Source organism: Pteropus medius, unplaced genomic scaffold (genome assembly GCF_902729225.1).
Source record: "Pteropus medius unplaced genomic scaffold, Ma_sr-lr_union100, whole genome shotgun sequence".
Taxonomy (NCBI): Eukaryota; Metazoa; Chordata; class Mammalia; order Chiroptera; family Pteropodidae; genus Pteropus; species Pteropus medius.
The window spans coordinates 2,638,237-2,657,971 of record NW_024350325.1 but is presented as its reverse complement, the minus strand read 5'-3'; the positions used below and the strand labels follow the sequence as shown (position 1 = coordinate 2,657,971).

General features: G+C 37.2%; 1 protein-coding gene across 7 annotated transcripts in view; it reads right to left on the bottom strand.

Annotated features, from left to right (window-relative positions):
* The window catches only part of MTUS1 (microtubule associated scaffold protein 1), a 134,111-nt gene that overhangs the window by 108,023 nt on the left and 6,353 nt on the right, over positions 1–19,735 (bottom strand). Inside the window, exon 2 of one of the 7 annotated variants that reach the window (XM_039839293.1) lies at positions 6,718–6,883. The exons of the other annotated variants lie outside the window; for them this stretch is intronic. The gene's annotated coding sequence lies outside the window, so the exon portion shown is untranslated. The remainder of the gene's footprint in view (positions 1–6,717; positions 6,884–19,735) is intronic. 7 annotated transcript variants of the gene reach the window in all.

Sequence of the window (19,735 nt, the reverse complement as noted above, 5' to 3'; positions counted from 1 at the left end):
ACAAAAATATCGCACCCCCTTTCCCCATTCACTCCTCAAATCACATGAGGTCTATTTAAAATATCTTTAAGACACTGCATTTCACTAGTTAGAATAGTTTTAGAAATAATCAAGTATTCCCAAGTTTCCCAAAAGTAGATAAAAGCTACTCACCTCAGAAAAAAGAAAAAAAAGTTACAAGACCATCAGCAGGTTACAGAGTGTACTCAAAACTCATTCAAACATGCCAAAAAAAAATTAAAAATCATCCAAAGAAAAATAACTATTGTTACTAATAAACAATTAACTAATACTCTGTTTAAACCTCCTAAGTAAATAAAGTTTAAGTGTATGGTTGCATTTTAATGAGATTTGGCATCCAAAAACTTAACCTGTTAACAGTACAGCATAGTCATAGATAATTCACACTATGTAATTAAAAGTCTCTCAGGGAGACAGTGAGAGTTGGGCCCTAGCTGATTATGATAAAGACAGCATCACTGAAGAAAAGCTCCTAGCTAAAGTCTGCTAGAAGATTCAACACAAAGCCAATTAACAGACCCACTGAAGTTCAAGAACTCTGTTTCCTGGACTTTATTCCAAAAATATACTTTCATTCCAAGATTTTCTGGCTTAAGAATTTCCTAAAAACCTCAAAACCAGCATATGGAAGGCCCTACATATTCACAAACTCTTAAAACTGCATTCCTGAAAGCTTAGTAATTTTACTGAGTAAAATATTTTAACATTTTTCTTTTATAAATACCTGTTTCAGGACATCCTATATTCATTAAACATATCATAAAACAGTAGAAATACAGTAGAAATAACAAAGTTAAGTTCCCCTAATCCTCATATCTTGTTGCTAAGATAGTGTGAAAAGCAAATTACCAGGTTAAACATGCTCAGAGCATTTTAAATCATAAATATTCGAATAGTTCCAGTTTTCTTCTACTCTGCCTCATCCACTTATTCTTTGTTCACACACACACACGCACACGCACACACGTGCATGCAGAGCTGTAAACAACAAATCCAAGGATCTAGACACTTCAGATGACATAGTAAACTAAAGTTTACATGAAGTAATTTCCTACACACTCCATGCTTTGCAGAGGTAACCAGAAAGTGACCATGGTCAGTTGTAACAATATATTAAATTTTTACATGTAGCCCTAATGAGAGTTTTTGTATTTGACAAATTAAGCTCAAAACAAAGCACCACATTTAACTCTTTTCCTCTGCAAAAAAAGTCATTAGAAGTGTATTCACATCTGTTCTTAATAATCCTTGCATTTTCACACATTTTAGAATTTGTCCTGAAGTAGGGGTACTTCAATATATCAGAAAATGTAAAGAGATGAAAAGTATGTAAGATTTTAAAAGCAGCTTATTTAAGAAAGTATGTCTTCTAAAACTTCATCAACTCTAGTGTTTTGCTGAAACATCCCAAATCAATTACACCAAGGTAACTTATATACTTTCCTCAGAATATCAAAATTGATGGCTGTGAAAGTAAGCAAGAGAAGTATTATTCAAGTTATTTGCCCTCTCCCGCAAAATTGCTTTTGGTTGCACCTAAGAGACTGTCTTTTCATACGGCAATGCAGAAACTACAACCAGCCTAAAATAAATCCGAACACCAGACCATAAAATGAATCCTCTCAGGAGACCAAGGTTATTCAAAGACCAACTCGGCCTTGCAGCAGTAATACAGCCAAGTGTCATGAGTTTTGTTTTGTTTTTTTCCAAACTAAAGAATTTTCTTTGGATTCTCTGCCAACAAAACATCAGACTTTCTGAGGCTTAGAGGCGGAAAACGTATATGCAGATGTTTCTTGGTTATTCTGTACATCCTTTACAGGAAAACCCAAAACAAAACAAAAATGTAAAGTAAGCAACTTACTGGTCTGTCCAGATCTACTCTGAAAACAGGAGGGACTTCTCCTGTCAGATTAAATCAGCATCCACTATTACCGGGTGGCTGCTTCTGAATTAAAGAAACCAGAATACTCCAGTGATTCGGATAATAAAAAAGAGAAAAAAAGGTATTGAAGGAAAGATGTTAAGTATCTACATCACAGTAGGAACTCAGATTTCAGGTAAAATTTTTATTAATCTATCTACAACTTTACTTCTCATTACCTATACTAATAAATTCTTAGGAGTTGCATATCCTTTAAATTTAGAAAGTTCTAAATACTCAGAAATTCTCAAATAATATATATGTAAAAGAAAGTTCCAGAAAGATTCAGTACCATATCATTACAATGGTTCACCACCACCCCATCAAGTGGTAAGGGAGGAGGTACAAAAGATCTTTCACATTATAAATTTGCTCCATACATTTCTACATTTAAATATTTATAATTACTTTTGGAATCTTAAATACCAAAATATTAAAAAATATATAGTTATACCCCAATGAAATAAGCCACATTTTTTTTGTGGACTATACTTTTCTGATCGACATTTCTTTCATAGAAACAAAAGATCTGGATATTCAGAATCTTGGGCCAGCTATCTGTTCTTCGCAACATGAATAACTAGTGTCATCAAAGCTTGTTACTTTACAAAATATTCAACGCAGTCCCTAAATAGATAGGACTTTCAAATTCCAACAGATCGTCCAATTCAAACATCTAAAATACATGCCAAGAAGTCCTGCATGCAGGCAATCTACACAGTCTACATACTACAAGAGATAAACTTCTCCTGAAATGAGACACGACTCTACCTAACAAAGATAATTTTGCTATTCGGCTGTAAAGAGGGCCCATTCATGGAAGAGGGGTTGACGAACACTGATGATTGATTCATCTTCCAGTGCTTAAAGTATTTGGAGTTCATTTAATCCAAACTATTTATTCTATATATGAGAAAACTGTGGTGTAGCAAGAATAAGTTGATTTCTAGTACTTCTTTTATTGTATAGCTCTAAGAGTCAGCATTCACACTATATTCTATGGAAAAGAAATCCCAGAGGTACCATTTAAAGATGATGGTAATGGTGCCCTTAAAACTGTCCAGTGTAGCAGCCCCCAATGACTTCCAAGTTCATAAAACTATTTAGAGAGAGAACCAGGATTAAAAACTCTTATCGGCAGCCCCTTTGGCTCACCACCATCCTGCCTCATAAAAATATGTGAAGGAGGGGATGCAAAATGCGATGGTGCATTTAGAATAAAAATCTAATTTTTATCCTCTTTAAAAGTATGTATGCATTTAACCACTTTAGGCAAAATGGCATGAGTGGCACAGACTAATCTTGTATTAAGAACATAAAATATACTAAAAGTAAAGGCTGCAGAAACTAAAGACAAGCCTACAGGACAAAACAACTTTAAGAAAATATAAAGTGTCCTACATCAATATAATGTATTGAATCAATCTGTGTCCCAAAGTTACAAGTGAGAACAAGAATAAATACGTCACTTGTATTATCCAAACCTGAATCCCTATTGCTCTCAGTCTCCCACTGACTACACCGCAAAGGAGACAAATAAAGGGATTCATAATTACAACTGTCATGTGCATGTGCTAAAACAAAATTATCTGGTCCTACTTCCTAATAGAAGAGGCCAGCTTCATTTGTATGGATGTCATATCAAGTAAAGCACTTTTGGCTACAATCGCTGATGCCAATTAAGATAAGAAACCAGTACATGCAGTTCCCTACTAGGTCTCGAAACAGATTAAATTTTTCTACAGAGAAATTATGCCAAAAACTAAACGCCATATGTTCAACGTTTTTTGCAATCCAGTTGCACTCAATGATACAGAAGGCACTAAGTAAAAACATTTCAGATCATTACCTAGTAGAGTAAATAAGCAGAGTAGTTCTTCCAATTTCTGAAACAAAGAAACAGAAGGATGAGACAGAAACAAAATGGACACAGGTCTTTGAAAAAGCAGTGGCATAGGAACTTTATGAAGATTATATAACAAGACTATTTTATTTACTCTATAAGAGAATTAAAAAGAGATTAAACCTCCAAAAATACATTCATAAGAAAAGTACCTACTCTGAACTAAATCATCCTTCCTGCTTTCTAAGCATGTTGCAACAAACATACACACACACAACTTTTTTCCTCCTTTCACCTGCTTGATTTGAAAACTTAACTTAGGCTGAGAAACTGTTATTTGTTTTTATGCCCTGAGACACCAGTGAGCATCCAAGAAAAATAAAGGTATACAGCAAAACTCAGAAAGATTAGGAATCAGATCCTAAAGGAAAAAATAAACAAACAAGACTGTATATTAATGTCTCTGAACCAAATTTGTATCATCATGTTTCAGATTACCAAACCAAAACATGGCACTGAGGGAGGAATCTGAAAGAGTCTAGTAATAGCCACAGTCACTGGAGGATGCCTGAAAGCAATTCGGAAAGCCCAGTGTTTGCATCAGAGGCCCTCAGGCACAAAGACAAACTTAGGGCAAGATCCTGCACTTTCATGTACCACCAAAACCCAGAAGGGAATTCCCAGAAAGAACCCTCTAACATTTCCCTCATCCCTTCTGTTTTGTTTTTGTCAATCAGCTTACAGACATCACACCCAACACACACGTGTATCGACAGCTAGTGTTTCCAAGGTAGAAACCCAAGCTCAAAGCACACAACAGGTACCCGGGTCTCAGATGCAAAGTTGCTCAATCAGAGGCCACACTCTTGCCCGCACCACAGACACTGCGCACACACTTCTTCCTTCACCTCCATTCTCTTAATTGAACAACCTTTAGCCATACTGCTGGTACGGGCAGTCTCCAACGTATAAGAAGGTTATCTGCCAAAGTTCATTTGGAAATTTAAGTAAAAACTAACTTTCCTAGAGTAATGTTATTAATGATGATTAGATTCCCAGGCTGGCCCCCAAACAGAAACCCATTGAATCCATAATGTAAGTACCACTACATTATGTTCAGAAAGATCTACCAAGCCCTAAACATATGTATAAAGACCAAGAAGCTGAACACAAGATAGGGTATTGTTTCAGTGGGAAAAAAATGCATTCCAAGTAAGAAAAAAAGAAATAAAGAAATTACTTTTTCTACCTGATTCTGGCTACCAACAGATACAATGGAATATTATCCTGCCATGAAAAGGAATGACATTCCAATACATGCTACAAATAGATGAACATTGAAAATACGCTAAATGAAATAAACCCAAAATGAAAAGACGAATATGGTACGATTCCTCTTAGATGAGGTACCTAGAATAGGTAAATTCATAGAGATAAAAAGTAGAATAAAGGTTCCCATGGGCTGGTGGGAAAGTCGAATGGAAAATTATCCTTTCATGAGTTCAAAAGATGAAAAATTCTGGAATTAGACAGTGGTGATGGCTACGCAACACTGTGAATGTACTTAATGCCACTGAACTGTACACTTAAAAATGATTAAAATGGTAATTTTATGTTATATTTAACCACAACTGAAAAAGAAGAAGAAAAAGAAGAAAGTAACACCACAAACTAGAAGAGCTAGAGCTAATGCTTTAACTTCATTGTTACCTCAAGTTTCCCAATGTACAGAAGAGGCGAAAAATACTGTATCTTAGAACTTCGGGCTACCTCGTGAATATCTGAGATCTGAAATGCTAAATCCACAGATGGAAAGGGTCTACACCACAGCACTCGTCACCACACTGACCACTGTGGCACCACACGGCTGCTGGGCAGAAGCTCTCCTGAGCTGGACAGTGACACAGAAAGAATCCACTTGTACCTATGAACAGATACCTTAACTTAGCAAGTTTTGTTGTTAAAATCTTCATTCGAATTCTCTATTAATGAGTCATAAAACAGATAAATGATTTCAGAGAAGAGTAAAATTATGATAGTAACCAGAACACATTTGTTGACAAAGATTTTTAGATAAAGCGGTTTAAGATTAAGAAGGCAGCGCTGGGATGAACAGCAGCGCCCGCTGCCAAGAGACAATGGGCAAGTCCCAGGAGAGCTCATGTGTAGACTCCAGGTGAAGAAGTCCGGCCAACCTAGTGACTCCAGCTGGGGCCTGAAACTCAGAGTAAGCGGAAATCGCACAACCGAGTCACAGAACTTAGGAACAGACTTTTAGTCAGGCCCTTCACCATTAAATCGAGGTGTTTAGGCTCCTGCTGGCCCCTCAAACCACCCAGCACGAGTACTGATATTATTTCTAGAGAGGCTATTACAACTACCTCTACATGGAACACTCTATTCAAGGCCCACATACTAAGAAACTCCTTCTCCAGGGTTAAATAAATCTCAACTCGATTGTATGGTTCTAAGAATAAGAACTGTCTAATAAACTTCCTTGTATTTGCCTAAGTTTCAGGTATAAAGCCTTATTCTATGTAAGCATTCAATAAAGAATTCAATAAACATTGACCGTAAATCAGCTTTTCTTAGCTATCCATTAAACATCACTCATAGAGGATGAATCAAAATTAATAAGTGGTAAGCAACATTTTTAAATATCTAAACACAAATAAAAAATAAAACAATTAAATATGTGTAGATATGTGTAATATTCCCCTGACACTCTCTATTTTTAAGATCTAATTGTAATTGTCCTTTTGGGAAGCAGTGTCAACAGTCATCAAAATAGATTTCATGTCATCTTACTTTAAGTGGAACACTCTGAATGTAGGCTCGGTTCACAACAATCCCCTTTCTCTGGGAAGGGCCTGTTTTACTTCCTGAAGCGGGCTCCACTATGTGAACTAGCTCTGGTGTAGACACCTACCTCAAATGGTGTCAGATTCTCTCTCCCCAGCGTTTCAATTTGAAACAGCTAGTTAAGCAGAGTGTGTCCGTGGAACTCCCAAGCCCTGTGGAGCTAGCCTCTTTCCTCCATGCTTCCAGAAGCAGAGGAAGTGAGTGTCTTCAGAGAGAAGAATGCTATCAATGTCCTAACAGAAGCAGAAATGAAAAACAATGAGGGGATTGATTAACCTGACTTGGTTCTGGACAACTTCCTTGACACTGAGTTCTGAGAAATAGTCCATACTCTTTTAATATTTATCCAATTTTTGGCCCGTTAGCTTGGATTTCTAATACTTTCAATTAAGAGTCTTAGGTAAACTATTGCCAGACTCTAACATAAGAAATACTTTAAGTAGAGGATTTTCAAGCTTATTTTTTACAACTGTGATAACTTAAAAACAACCTAAATGTTAACTAGGGACTGATTAGAAAATTACAGTAATTCAATGAAATAACCATTTAAAAACTATGGTTTATAAAACAACTAGGAAAAATGTTTGTGTGTTTTGTGATTACAACTGTGTAAAACAGAAAAAGAACACAAGAAAAGGAAAACAGTAGACATGAGTTGGGCGTATGAGGCTATGGGTTATTGATGTTGTTTTCACCCTGTCTGTGTTATTAAAATCAGGAAGAAAAATCTAATAATTGCCAAAAATGAGAATAAATGTCCATCGCTGGGGGATGAATAAAAACATTGCAGTACATCTATATAATAAAATACCACTGAGCAACAAAAAGGTAGACCACTGATACAACTGTAGAGACTTATTCTAAATACATATGCTAAGTGAAAGATGCCAGACACAAAAGGCATATAATTCCATTTATATACTATCTGGAAAGGCAAAACCATGAGGACAGGATCCATGTCTGCCTGGGCGTGGAGGGTGAATACTCAAGGGAGTACAAGGAAACTTTTTGAGATAATGGAAATTTTTTTTTAATTGTGGTTGGTGGTTACACAACTATGGTTGTCAAAATTCGAAAAACTGTCTACCTAAAAAAGCAAATTTCACTGTATGTAAATTATACCTCAATAAAGCTGATTTAAAAATAAAGAACACACTGAGTTTGGAAACCAAACCAAAGCTAGGAGGAGGCACTAAGATATGTTTTCTAATACCGGGTGACATTCATTCATCAAATTTATTGGATGCCCAGTACATATCAAACACTTTGCTAGGTGTTAGAGTGAACAAAATAGACAAATAACAACTATGCAAACAGAAAGTGTAGTTAATGAAGAAAAGCAGGGAACTCTGAATGCTATTATGGCGGGGAGAGGGGGGCGGCGGGCGGTCACTGAGCAAGTCACATGTTTAGCTGAGACCTGAGGAATAAGTAGCAGGTAAGGAGGTAAAAAATGGGAAGGTTCTAAATGTAATATTTTATCAACGGTCAATAACAATTCAACTGTTTAAACAGACGAAATACGATTTTATTTTAATATTTTGATACGATGTGGAATAAGACCTCCCGAGTAAGCACCCAAGTGAATGAAGGTCTTAAAACAGCACAATCAACAGTAGCCAGACATGTAAAGAAGTATTTTGGATGTTAGGGACCTTCAAAGGGTATTATTGCTCCTCCATCCATTATCAGTGTTTCGAAAATGGTTAACAGAATGTATAAATTATCCTGATATGAGATTGCCTAAAGGTAACTAAATGCTCTGGTGTTTTAAAGAGATTTCTTGTACTTGCTTTTACTTTTGGCTAAATTTACCATGGTTTCCACAAGCTTACGAAGACTCTAAATGATTACGCACATGTACACACACCCGCAGTTACCAAAAAGTGAACTAAAATGACCGTTTGGTAAACAAAACTCTTCACAGGAATAGCTCAGAGATATTGCAGGTTTGGCTCCAGACCACGGCAATAAAGTGAGTCACATGAATTTTTTGGTTTCCCAATGCATATAAAAGTTATGTTTATACTTTAGTGTGGTCTATTAGGTGTATCGCATTCATTCAAAAAAAAAAAAAAAACAATGTATGTAGCTTAATTTAAGAATACTTTACTGCTAAAAAATGCTAACCATCACCTGAACCTTCAACAAGTCATAATCTTTTTGCTGGTGAAGGGTCTTGCCTCAGTATTGATGGCTGCTGACTGATCAGAGTGGTGGCTGTTAAAGGTCGGGGTGGCTGTGGCAATTTCTTAAAAGAAGACAATGATCAAGTTTGCCTCTGCAATTGAATCTTCCCTTCAGGAACAATTTCTCTGTAGCATACGATGCTGTTTGACAGCATTTTACCCACAGTAGAACTTCTTTAAAACTGGCATCGGTCCTCTCAAACACTGCCACCGCTTTATCAAATAGTTATGTAATATTATAAATCCTTTGCTGTCATTTTAACAATCTTCGCAGCACCTTCATTAGGAGATTTCTTCTCAAGAAACCACTTTCTTTGCTCATCCATAAGAAGCAACTCCTCCTCATTCATTAACGTTTTATCACGAGATTGCAAGCACTACTCTATCTTTATCCTCTTAAACTCACAGGCTGCTAGCTGGCAAATGCCTTTGCTGGATTCTTCTCTGAACACAGCCTTTAAGTGTTGGGAGCAAAGCTGGGCTCAGCACCTTAAACCCTTCTTTCCCTACACTCATACCTTAAATGCATTCTGTTTGATAACACCCTCAAGGATAACTCTAGCTCTGATCCTTCCCTAAAGCTCCAGATTTAAATACCCAACTATGAATTCAGTATCTCCATTCGCCTTGCCTATCTAGTAGGATCTCAGACTTCACCCGTCTGAAAGAGAACTCCAGGCTTGTAGATCTACTAACTTCCCTCTTACTCCAACGCTCCTTATTCTCAGTGAAATACCACTGTGCACCCAAGTAGATCATGCAAAAAACCCTAGGAGTCAGCCTTGATTCCCCTTTCCCTCCCACCCAAATAGGTGCTACTTCAAAATACATTTCACACCTTCACTATCACTTCAGCTCCAAGCCACAGTTGAGCAAATCATTAACCTCTTGCCTCCTTACAACACATGTTGCAACCAGAATGATCCATCTGAATCAGCTCATGCAAATCACCTCTCAAAGCATACTATGGTCTCTTACTACACATAACATGAAAAATAAACCCACTGACCTGGAATAATTGGCAACAGATTAGCATTTGCGCTACAGGTGACAAGAAATATCTTCAAAGGCAAGGGAGTCCTCACTGCCACCCCCAAATCAGACGATATTGCTTCAACTTCATAGTCAACTTTAAGAGGCAGTGGAAAAAAATCTCTGAAAATCAATATCACCCATTCCTAAATCAATGAATGTTCAAAGAAAATACTCTCCACCTCTTATCTAATCAGACCTCTACAATTCCCCTGAAGGCTGGGATGGAAAAAGGTGCTCTTGGCCTTTGACCAACCGTTGTTTCAATTTCTAAAGTGATCTGGTTTCACCTTAAATACAAAAAAGAAGTCTAAAATAAAGTCTCTAAAATAAATACTAAGTTTTGAATATGTTATACCAATCACAAAACAGCTACCATTCTGGAAAAGGTTATTTTGTATCTCAATTTCGGCCTGAAGTTTCTTTTAGCCCATATAACTTCAACATAAAATGTGCACCATATGTATCCAAAGTGAAATATATAATTCTCTCAGAAATTTCAATTGTAAATGTATAGGTCTTTGTTTAAGTGACCCGTTGTCTGCAAGTTTTCAAATAATGCTTCCCTTTGTTTCCTGGGCAGTATAGGAAACAAGGCATGTTACTGTTTCCATCCCTCAAACACACGTGACTAACATTAAAGACAAAATATTTTCTTGCAAATTAGAAATGTCTCGAAATATATTCCACTAACCCCAGCCTCATAAAAAGAATAACCTCCAACATTTACTTCAGTAAAAGTTTCTAAGGTTTTTTAAAGTCAATCACTAAAACTTTTTCCTCCTCCTACACAAGCCAGGAAGAAAACGCTCACTCTGCCCTACACTTTCACACCTGTCTTCAGACACATACACCCCACTGGACCGCCTCCTGCCAGCAGGAAGGCAACAGTGGCTCTGTGCCATTCAGGCCCTCCTCCTAAGCTGTGACTATTTTTAGGCCTACAGCCCCTCTCTGATTTCTAACTTGTCCTAGATAATAATCATGAGGCAATCTTTAGAGAAACCATTCAGAAGCAGACAAGTTCCAGTAGGATTAGCAACAGTCCTCTGCTAACTCAGCAAGAAGCCTCTGAGGGCTGCAGGGGAGAATGCCCTCCAAGGATAGCAGGGTCATGACCTTTAGAGCCCTACCCACCCACTGCCCTCGGCTGACCAGATCAAGACTGGGATCCCATTCCAAATGTACCAACCCAGAGTGCCTGTGATTTTATCAGGTTAAAAAAAAAAAATCAAAGAAGAAAGAGATTACTTAGTCTTATGGGAATTTTAACCCACGTGCCAGAAAATTTAAAACAACTCAGTGACGAGATGTTCTTTTTTCTCTGAAATGTCACGTGTGGTAGTGACACTGAGATTTAAGATTTGTGTAACAGCCTTGGAAAGAGGTATTGATCAAAATATTCGAAGAAAATTTTAGTCACCTTTCAAAAAAAGAATAGCATACCAAGACAGTATAGTAAGTTAAATTTCCCTATGCTATTTATAAATATAACCATATACTATAACATCTGTAATTGGAACAGGCCTACCAGAAACACTAAATATATCTGATGTTAAAAATACACCATCTACTTCTACCCCTCTATAAAAGACCACTATAGTAACATGAATTTCGACTTAAATGTTTGGTTGGTATTTCCACCTCACTACTAAAATGAAGAATAAGAACCTCAAACTAGGTTTGAATGTTTTAACAACTGAAATTTCATGGGAGAGCACATCCAAAAAATAAAGAGGAAAAATACATTTACGTATTTCATCTTGCACCTTTCCTCCAAGAACATCATGACATAGCAAAATGAATCTTTCATTCACCCCCAATTTGGATTTTGTAAAGAATTGTACATCTTTTCTGAACCCACAAGTTTATAGTGTCAAAAATATTTGCTCTCCAGATTTTTACTGATAACATTAAATGAAGATGTTAAGGATAACACATTGGCTCTAGTATTTGAGAAGACAGACTGGCTTGACTCAGAGCTGCATGCCCAAGGAATAACAAAGGTTCACTCACTCCTGGCTGTGGCAGTGAGCACCTGTTTATTGGGAGTCTCTGGCCTGAAAGTGAGTACATCCCCACCAGTCAGCTATCCCCCCCTCCACCTATTCTGGAGTTCTAGGATAGCTAAATCTACAAGTATGTCAAGAGAACAAAAGAACACAACATGGACCTCAGGAAGCAAGAAACCCAGCCAAGTCCCCTCCCTTACCCTCATAAGCAGAACAAATTCGCATTGCTCCAAAATTGGCTACTTTTTGTATTTCTCAGATGGGAGTATAGGACGAGAGGCCTATGGGATCTCAGAATCTGTCCTCAATAGACCTGGAGGAATAGATTTGTAATTTTTTAAAAGAAAAAAGACATTGAATATGCATACTGTTGTACTAGCGAAGAATTTGGAAATTTAAAAATTGGGCTTTGTTTAGCTTTTCTAAGGCTATTTCTAGGGCTAACATGTTTAATGCATGTCTTTAGCTCCATGAAAATGTACAAGTCTGCCTCCCAATTGTATGAAGGCCCGTGAAGGCTTTAAAATCATTGGTACATGAAAGTCAATGAAGACAGAAACCTCTAAATAATTACTCTCAGCAATAAATTCTCAATAGAAAGAATTCAGTAATATGTCAACTCCATCCCTAACAGCAAACTGCAGCTCACTTGTGGCCAACACATTCCATGCTGACTGAGGCCAGGACCACTGCTCCCATTCTCACAGATCCATGAGCCCTGATGGCATGACAGGCTGGCTCAGGATTTAAAGGCAGAGACGGATGCAATGAAGATGTGCACTTGCAAATGGGACAGAAATGTTCTTCTCATGCTTACTCAATTAATATTTGTAGACTTCAATAGCTCAGCTTTTTAAAGTGAATAATTCTAGTATCCACTCATGCCTTTCTCCAAATGATTTCAACCCCTGTATAAAGTATTTTAATCAGAAGTTAAATAACATTTTTCTTCTTGGATATTAACTTCTTAGTTTAGCTGTCAATGAAAGATGGAAGTGTGGTTTAACTCAGTCTCTACATTTACAGTTGAGAATAATTCTATTCCTCACCAATATCTAAACACAAGACATTTTAGTTAGCAACATAAACCTTACCAATTTCCTTATGACCATTTTCTTAATAATAGAAACTTTCAAAAAATTATCCTTATGTAATTTTTAATATTCAGAGTCTCCAATTAGCTACAAAAGGAGGAACTCATAAAATAGCACTAGTGCCACAGAAGCTAAATGGCTGCAGGATGGGGAGCAGTTATTTCTTACCATCCTGCAGTTCTCTTATTCCTGCTATAAAGTGACCTTTTACTATGAGAGCTTGAATTCATTCCACATCCATTCATTAATGCCTACCATGTGCCAGCTGCTCTGCTAGGGACACAAAACAGTCCCTGTCTTCAAGGAGCCTTCAGAGTGTGAGTGCAGTCGAGAAGACAAGAAAGGACAAGTATATAATTTTAAAAACTGCAAAAGTAGAAGCGACCAGAGCCTAAGGGAACCCAGAGGATGGGCTCCACTCCTGAGGATATGCAAGGAATTGTGAAGTGTAGCTCCCTGAACAAGACAGAGCTTGAGCTGAGTATAAGGAACAGACATGTGAGTACTTCTCGACCTTTCAGATCTTATGGACTAGTAACCGCTCCCCTCCAAGAATCTGGAGATACAACATGAAAAGGCCAGCTCTTAATTTTGCCACTAAGGACACTTCAGACAAAGTACCTTTTTAATATTACCAATCTATTATAAAAGAACATCGTTACTACTACCAAAACAGTATACAAAGACATTTTTTAACATGAAAATGCAGAAACATGTTACATAATTGCAGAAAAAAAGAACATTCTTTTAGTTTAGATTATATAAATTTAGCCTGATGACATGCTAATACATTGTATTTTTTTTTTCCATTCCACTGTATCGTGGTAAACATTTTGTCATCAGGCACCCCTGGTTCATAGATCCCCATCTGGAACCTCTGAGCTGGGGGAAAAGGGCAGTGAGCAAGGGGGAGGGAGGGAATGAGAGCAGAGACGAGAGGGTTCCAGATGGGATATGAAGGGCAGTTTCTCAACTCTCCGGGGAAGATCAAAGAGGAAGACCCAAGAGAAAGACACACAAAAGTAAGTGCTAAGAGGGCCAATGGACCAGAAAAGGCCTGGAACAGATCAAAGAAGAGTCACTGTATACTGATCCCTCCACTAGAAGCCACGACAGAGACCACAGAAACCAACACACACATGGACAAAGTCATCAAAAGACCAACCACGAGGAGCTGCCTCAGCAGAGGCCAAAACATCTGGAAGACAACACCTGGACCAGACAACCCTTACCCACTGCCTGATATTTGTTTTATAGCTTCTCCAGGACCGAGGTACCATCCAGATGCGGGTGTACTGGGGAGGGAGGAAAACAACTGTTGAGAGGAGAAAACAGCTCTGGGTAGAAAGTTTGAATTGACCAAATTTAAATGCTGAAGTTAGGTAGAAAGTTTAATAAGCAGCTCTTAAACACACTGTGGGAATAGCTCATCTTCAGGAATACAAAAAGCATGCCCAAAATAATTCGGTTCAGGCCAGAACACATCACAGTTCTTTGGGTTACTTAGGAATTCACCCACCTCAAACCAACTCATACTGTTTCATAAATATTTCAGAAAGAAAATCAAAATAGAATTTTAAAAATACTCTTTCCCGATAAAGTTGACACTTATTGTGGAGTGAGGCTGACCTAATAGCTGTAAAACAATCTGAGGCTTTTAAATGTCAGAAGGACTTGTGAGAGAAAAAGTGGTGTCAATAATGTTCAGTGCATCGAGGGACTGACAAGTGGGGACTGTCTCTCTTGACACATTGTCAGTTCCTGCTTGTCCAGCCACAGCTAGCAGTGTGTGAGGCCAGGATGGGGGAGCAGGCAACTACCTCTTCCACGGATAAAGATAACAAAGTCAGCACACAGCACTTCAAAGTCTACAAAGTGTTCTCACAGTTGTCTTCCCAGTTGACAGCCCGTGGGACAGACAGGTCCCGTGATAGTCACCTTCTTCCTATCACTCCTCCCCTTTTAGAAATGTTAAACTTGATGTTTCCAGAACTTCAGTATCTTGTCCAAGAAACAGAGTTAATAAACAGCAATGGACATTAAACCCAGTTCAAATGTGTAATCTTGATCCTCGTTCCACCCTCCTTCCCACAATAATAAAGTCAACTAACTTTTGATTTTACTGTGGAGGGCATGTGTTATTCATGGAAAGCTTCCACATTTACTCAGCTACTGGGTTACCTACCTTAGGCAAGCCAAAAATAATCTTGGCCTCATTTTCCTCATCTGTAAAAATTGATATAACAATAACAATCCATCTCATAGGGTTGTTCTAAGACTTGAAAGTAATTTCTGGAAACTTTCTAACTCATGCACAACTGTTAGTTGCTACTGTTATAATGGCAACAACCTTGTGAAACAAGCTTTCTTATGACTAAAGCTTATTAACTTCTTCATATAGTCAAGGGAACTTTCTGGGGTGATGGACATGTAGTATATCTTGACTGGTGTTGGTTACATAGATGTTTATTCGTCAAACTCTTAACTGTACACTTAAGTTAGGTGCATTTCATGGTACTTAATTTTATCTCTAAATGTACTTTTCACAGAATATGTGGTCAGTAAACAGCAGTATATATTCCAGAACACACCGTTAATTCACATTAAAACCTACAGATGTTTTTCTTGGCTCTTGTTCTAAAATCCACCTTCCAACTAATTCCCTCCTACCCAATTTAAAACCTGAAATATTGGCTACATCTACCAATTACCATTTTTGTCTGGTCTCATGAACATCGAACATGCCCTATTTATATAGAATTTTGCTTTACTGTTACCTCCTGAAATATATTCACCTAGTTCCTCCTGAAGGATTTGCCTCTGGCATCAACTCTGTAGGGCATTACAGCCACAGACCTAAACAATCACCTTGTATAGCAGGTCAGGAACACACACTAGGTGTCTACAATCCCAAACCAATAGACCTCTGAGAATATAAAATATTATCTCAGTGTAAGTCAGTATTCCTATTTTTTGAGCAAATTAAATATAAAGTACTATTCTATGTATTCCTGAGAGATGAACAAGTTTAAATTCTCGCTCTTATGGATATTATATTATAGAAAATTTTCAGAAATCCATCAAAAAGTAAGCTTTTTCATGAAAATCAGTAAAAAACATGAGAGTCAAAGCAATAAGGCTCAGTCCCAGGATAGTACTGAGTAGAGAATAAACTGTCCCTATGAAAGGAAAGAACTAAAACCAAATCACCATTTACACACGGTGCCTGTCAAAGGCCATCGTCGAGGACTATACATTTGGGCTAAAAAAAAAAAAATTTGATGTAAAGACTCTGCATTCTGTTTGTTTCGAAATTATATACAGCTAGTTAAAGAAATTACCCAAAAGGCAACACGGGTTTGGAGAAAATAGGAGTACTCAATGTGCAGGTCAGAGTTTAAAACTAAAATAAAAATTTTTTCCTGAAAGTGTTAAATAACCATGAACAGCTCCTTGTTTACAATCTTTCAGACAGTTGGCTAAAAGATTCCAATCCCACTTGGCTAAAAGGAAATAATTTTCCTTTTGAGTCATGCCAAGACCAATTGAAAAATGTGTTGGGTGTGTAGTTACACAAGTTGGCACCTTACGTCGTATCTCCCAACCTTCACTAAACAATTTCCTGTACCTTTACTTGAAAATAATTACCTATGTTAGGTTTTCCACAGGCAAACAAAAGGTCCTTAACAATGGTCAATGTATGTTCACACCTAAGTCACAGCAGCAGCCCAAAGAGCCGACCTACATAAAGGGACGTTTCAAGTCCAAGCATTGCACATTCCTTAGAAGTCACTCTGGTAATAGAGAACCACTGACCTTCAGGGCTAGAAACCATGACTGATACCCAGGGTGTAACTGGTTTTATGAGACATTCTCTTCCCGGTTCTGATTGACACCAGGTCTCATCTCCTAGTTAAGTTTCTACTGAGCATTAGCTCCATCTACCCAGGAATTATCTGCCTCTGTGCGGCTTAAAATAAGGAAATGTGATTCAAAATTTCTCTAGAAAAAAACGTTTCAGAAAAAAAAAAAATGAGTCCCTATGCAACATGCACAATCTTGGAATGCTATCTGTAAAATGGGTATATTTGCAATGTATTATTGTACAACCAAATGATTCAAATGATTGTTCTGATAGAATTTTATTTGGTTCTTGAAGTCTCACAGAAATGTAGTATATCATTATAATGATATTTAACTGTCAATTTTCCATTTGTGCGCAGTATTACATTGGCAGTAGGGAGTAGAGCATGAGGAAAGAAGATCTGGGTCCCTGTCCTAGTTCCATAACTTACTCATAATACAAAACATCTACCCAAATAGTTCTAGTCCTCAATTTTCTCATGTATAAAACAGAGTTCTCCCATCCTGCCCTCATCTCAAGGGTTAATGTGATAAATGAATGAAAATATCCTTGATGTCCTATTTACAAGGTACTTTTCAAAAACATATAGATTTATTTCACTTTGTTTGAAAGATGAAAATTCAGAATTGCTTTAGTATTTAAATATATGAATAATAACATTTTCCAACCAAAACTCTTAAATATGAATGTTATTGGACTAAGCTACAGGTTAAAAATTAGAACTGAGGACAGCAGTACTGTAAAATCCACAAGTGCTTTACTAGTTGGAAGGGATGATTCAACTCTAAGTGCTTTAAAAAATGTGCTGATAGCAAACTGGCAACCTAATTTAGACTTTAACAAAGTACAAGTATCTGCTTTGACTTTTAAAAAAATACAGCTCAAATATAATAAAATATCAGCAACTCACTAAACAAAGTCTCGGGAAAACCAAGAGGTGACAAAGCTGAAATCCCAGAATAAATAATCTCAACTGTTACTGGTACAAACCAATTCTTTATAAGGAAGAGAGAAAGTTATCGAACTCCTATGCCTGGAATTTAATTTCCAATAGAGAACAAAGCAGATCCAAGCAATACCTCCAACAAAGGTGAGTGGAGGAAATTAATTGAAACTTCTCGCCCATGAATCAGAAGAGATTTAAAACAAGAAATAAAAGAAGGTTATTAGCATTTATTCATTATCATCTATATTCCGGACACTGTAGTAGAATAACTCCACGAGAGAGGTATTATCCTAGATGGTCTGATAAGGCAACGGGTGAAAAGGCAGGGACGTAACTTACCCCAAATCACACGGCTTAACATAGAATACCCCATAGAGGAACCCGACTTGGTCTAACTTTGAAGTCTGTGCACACTCCAGACTTCCTGTGCCAAATGTTCTGGATATCAGTAACATTTTTTTCCAATTCTATAACAAAGACTGTCTCAAAGGTTTCCTAATGGACATCAGAGTAAGCAAAATCTAGCAAAATGTTGACATGCCTCTCTATTCCAATTTTAACAATAGGAGGAAGGAGAAGAAAAAAGCAATACCCTGCCCTGCAGGCTTCTATTTATACCATGTAAGTAGAAAATCATTTTCATTTGATTATATGCCTATAAGGTTAGAAATTTTAAATATTTAGTGTAACAAGATACAACCAACATTTTCAACCATAACAGTCATATCTGTAACATATGATCATTTAAAGCTTTTTGTAAAAAAGAGAAATGCAGGATTTTCCCTATCTCCATTCTCTATTCATTGACTAGACCCACTCTTCTTATCTTGGAATTAAAATGAATTAGTAAATCCTTCTGCATAGTTGTTTGCCATGAATATCTCCATAAGGCAACATCAGAAATTTTAAGTATTACTCTTCAATACTTGAGTATAAGGACTCTTCAATACTTGAATATTATATCAAATTTAATAACTAACAATTCTAGTAAACCATCAAAGTTTTCCAGAAATGCAAAACTAGTCTGAAACACAAATCTTATTAATGTAATAAAAGAACAATCCTAGAGTGAAAATGCTTCTAAATTCCTCTTTAAAATGTACATTTCTCTACACATGAGAAATTGTCAACTCGTGACTGCACAAATGGAGAATGTCACAAATTCTCACAAGTGGAATTAATTCTGTACAACTATTTGTACATGGGCATGCCTGGTGTTTTGAGAATGGCACTTTATTAAAAAATAGAATTTATAACTCAGAAAGAATAAAAACCTTACACCATCCAATCTATGTTGGCCTAACTCCTAATGGCATGGTCTTTCAGAAGGACACAAGGCCACAGACTGAGCTGCCACACTCTCTCTTCTGTCTGCTATGCACATCACAGTGGATGGGCAGGGGGTGTGTAGGGCATGAGGGGAGGACAAGAAGTCAAGAAAAGCAGTAAGGAAACTAATATCTCTAGCTTAGAAGACCTTCTAGTAGCTGTGACTAAATTAAGAATTTCAAACTCCGATGCCATCAGAGCTCTCTCTGATTTCTTCCAGGCTACATCTGGTAAAAATAATTCTAAAAGTGAAAATACATCCAGCATCATAAGGTCTAGACCCCATTCTCAAGAAACCTACAAGATATAACAAAAATATAGTGGGAAAGATCACTAAAAAGATTATCCGGAGAAAGTAAGTGAAACTACAAACTGCAGTGCTAAGCATCCTGCTTCTCAACTCATCTGGTAAGAAGGAAAAGTGATCAAGAGTCCTTACATAACTAAAAATGTCAAAACAGCCTTAGGTTTAACATAATTTGATCGAGGTAGCAGAATCCCCAACGTCTGGCACAATATTAAGGATCTGGGAGAATATTTCCAGCAACCTGAACACAACTAACATTTCCCAAACTCCGCTTTTTGCAATGGTTGAGGCTTTTCTGATTCCCCTGAGAA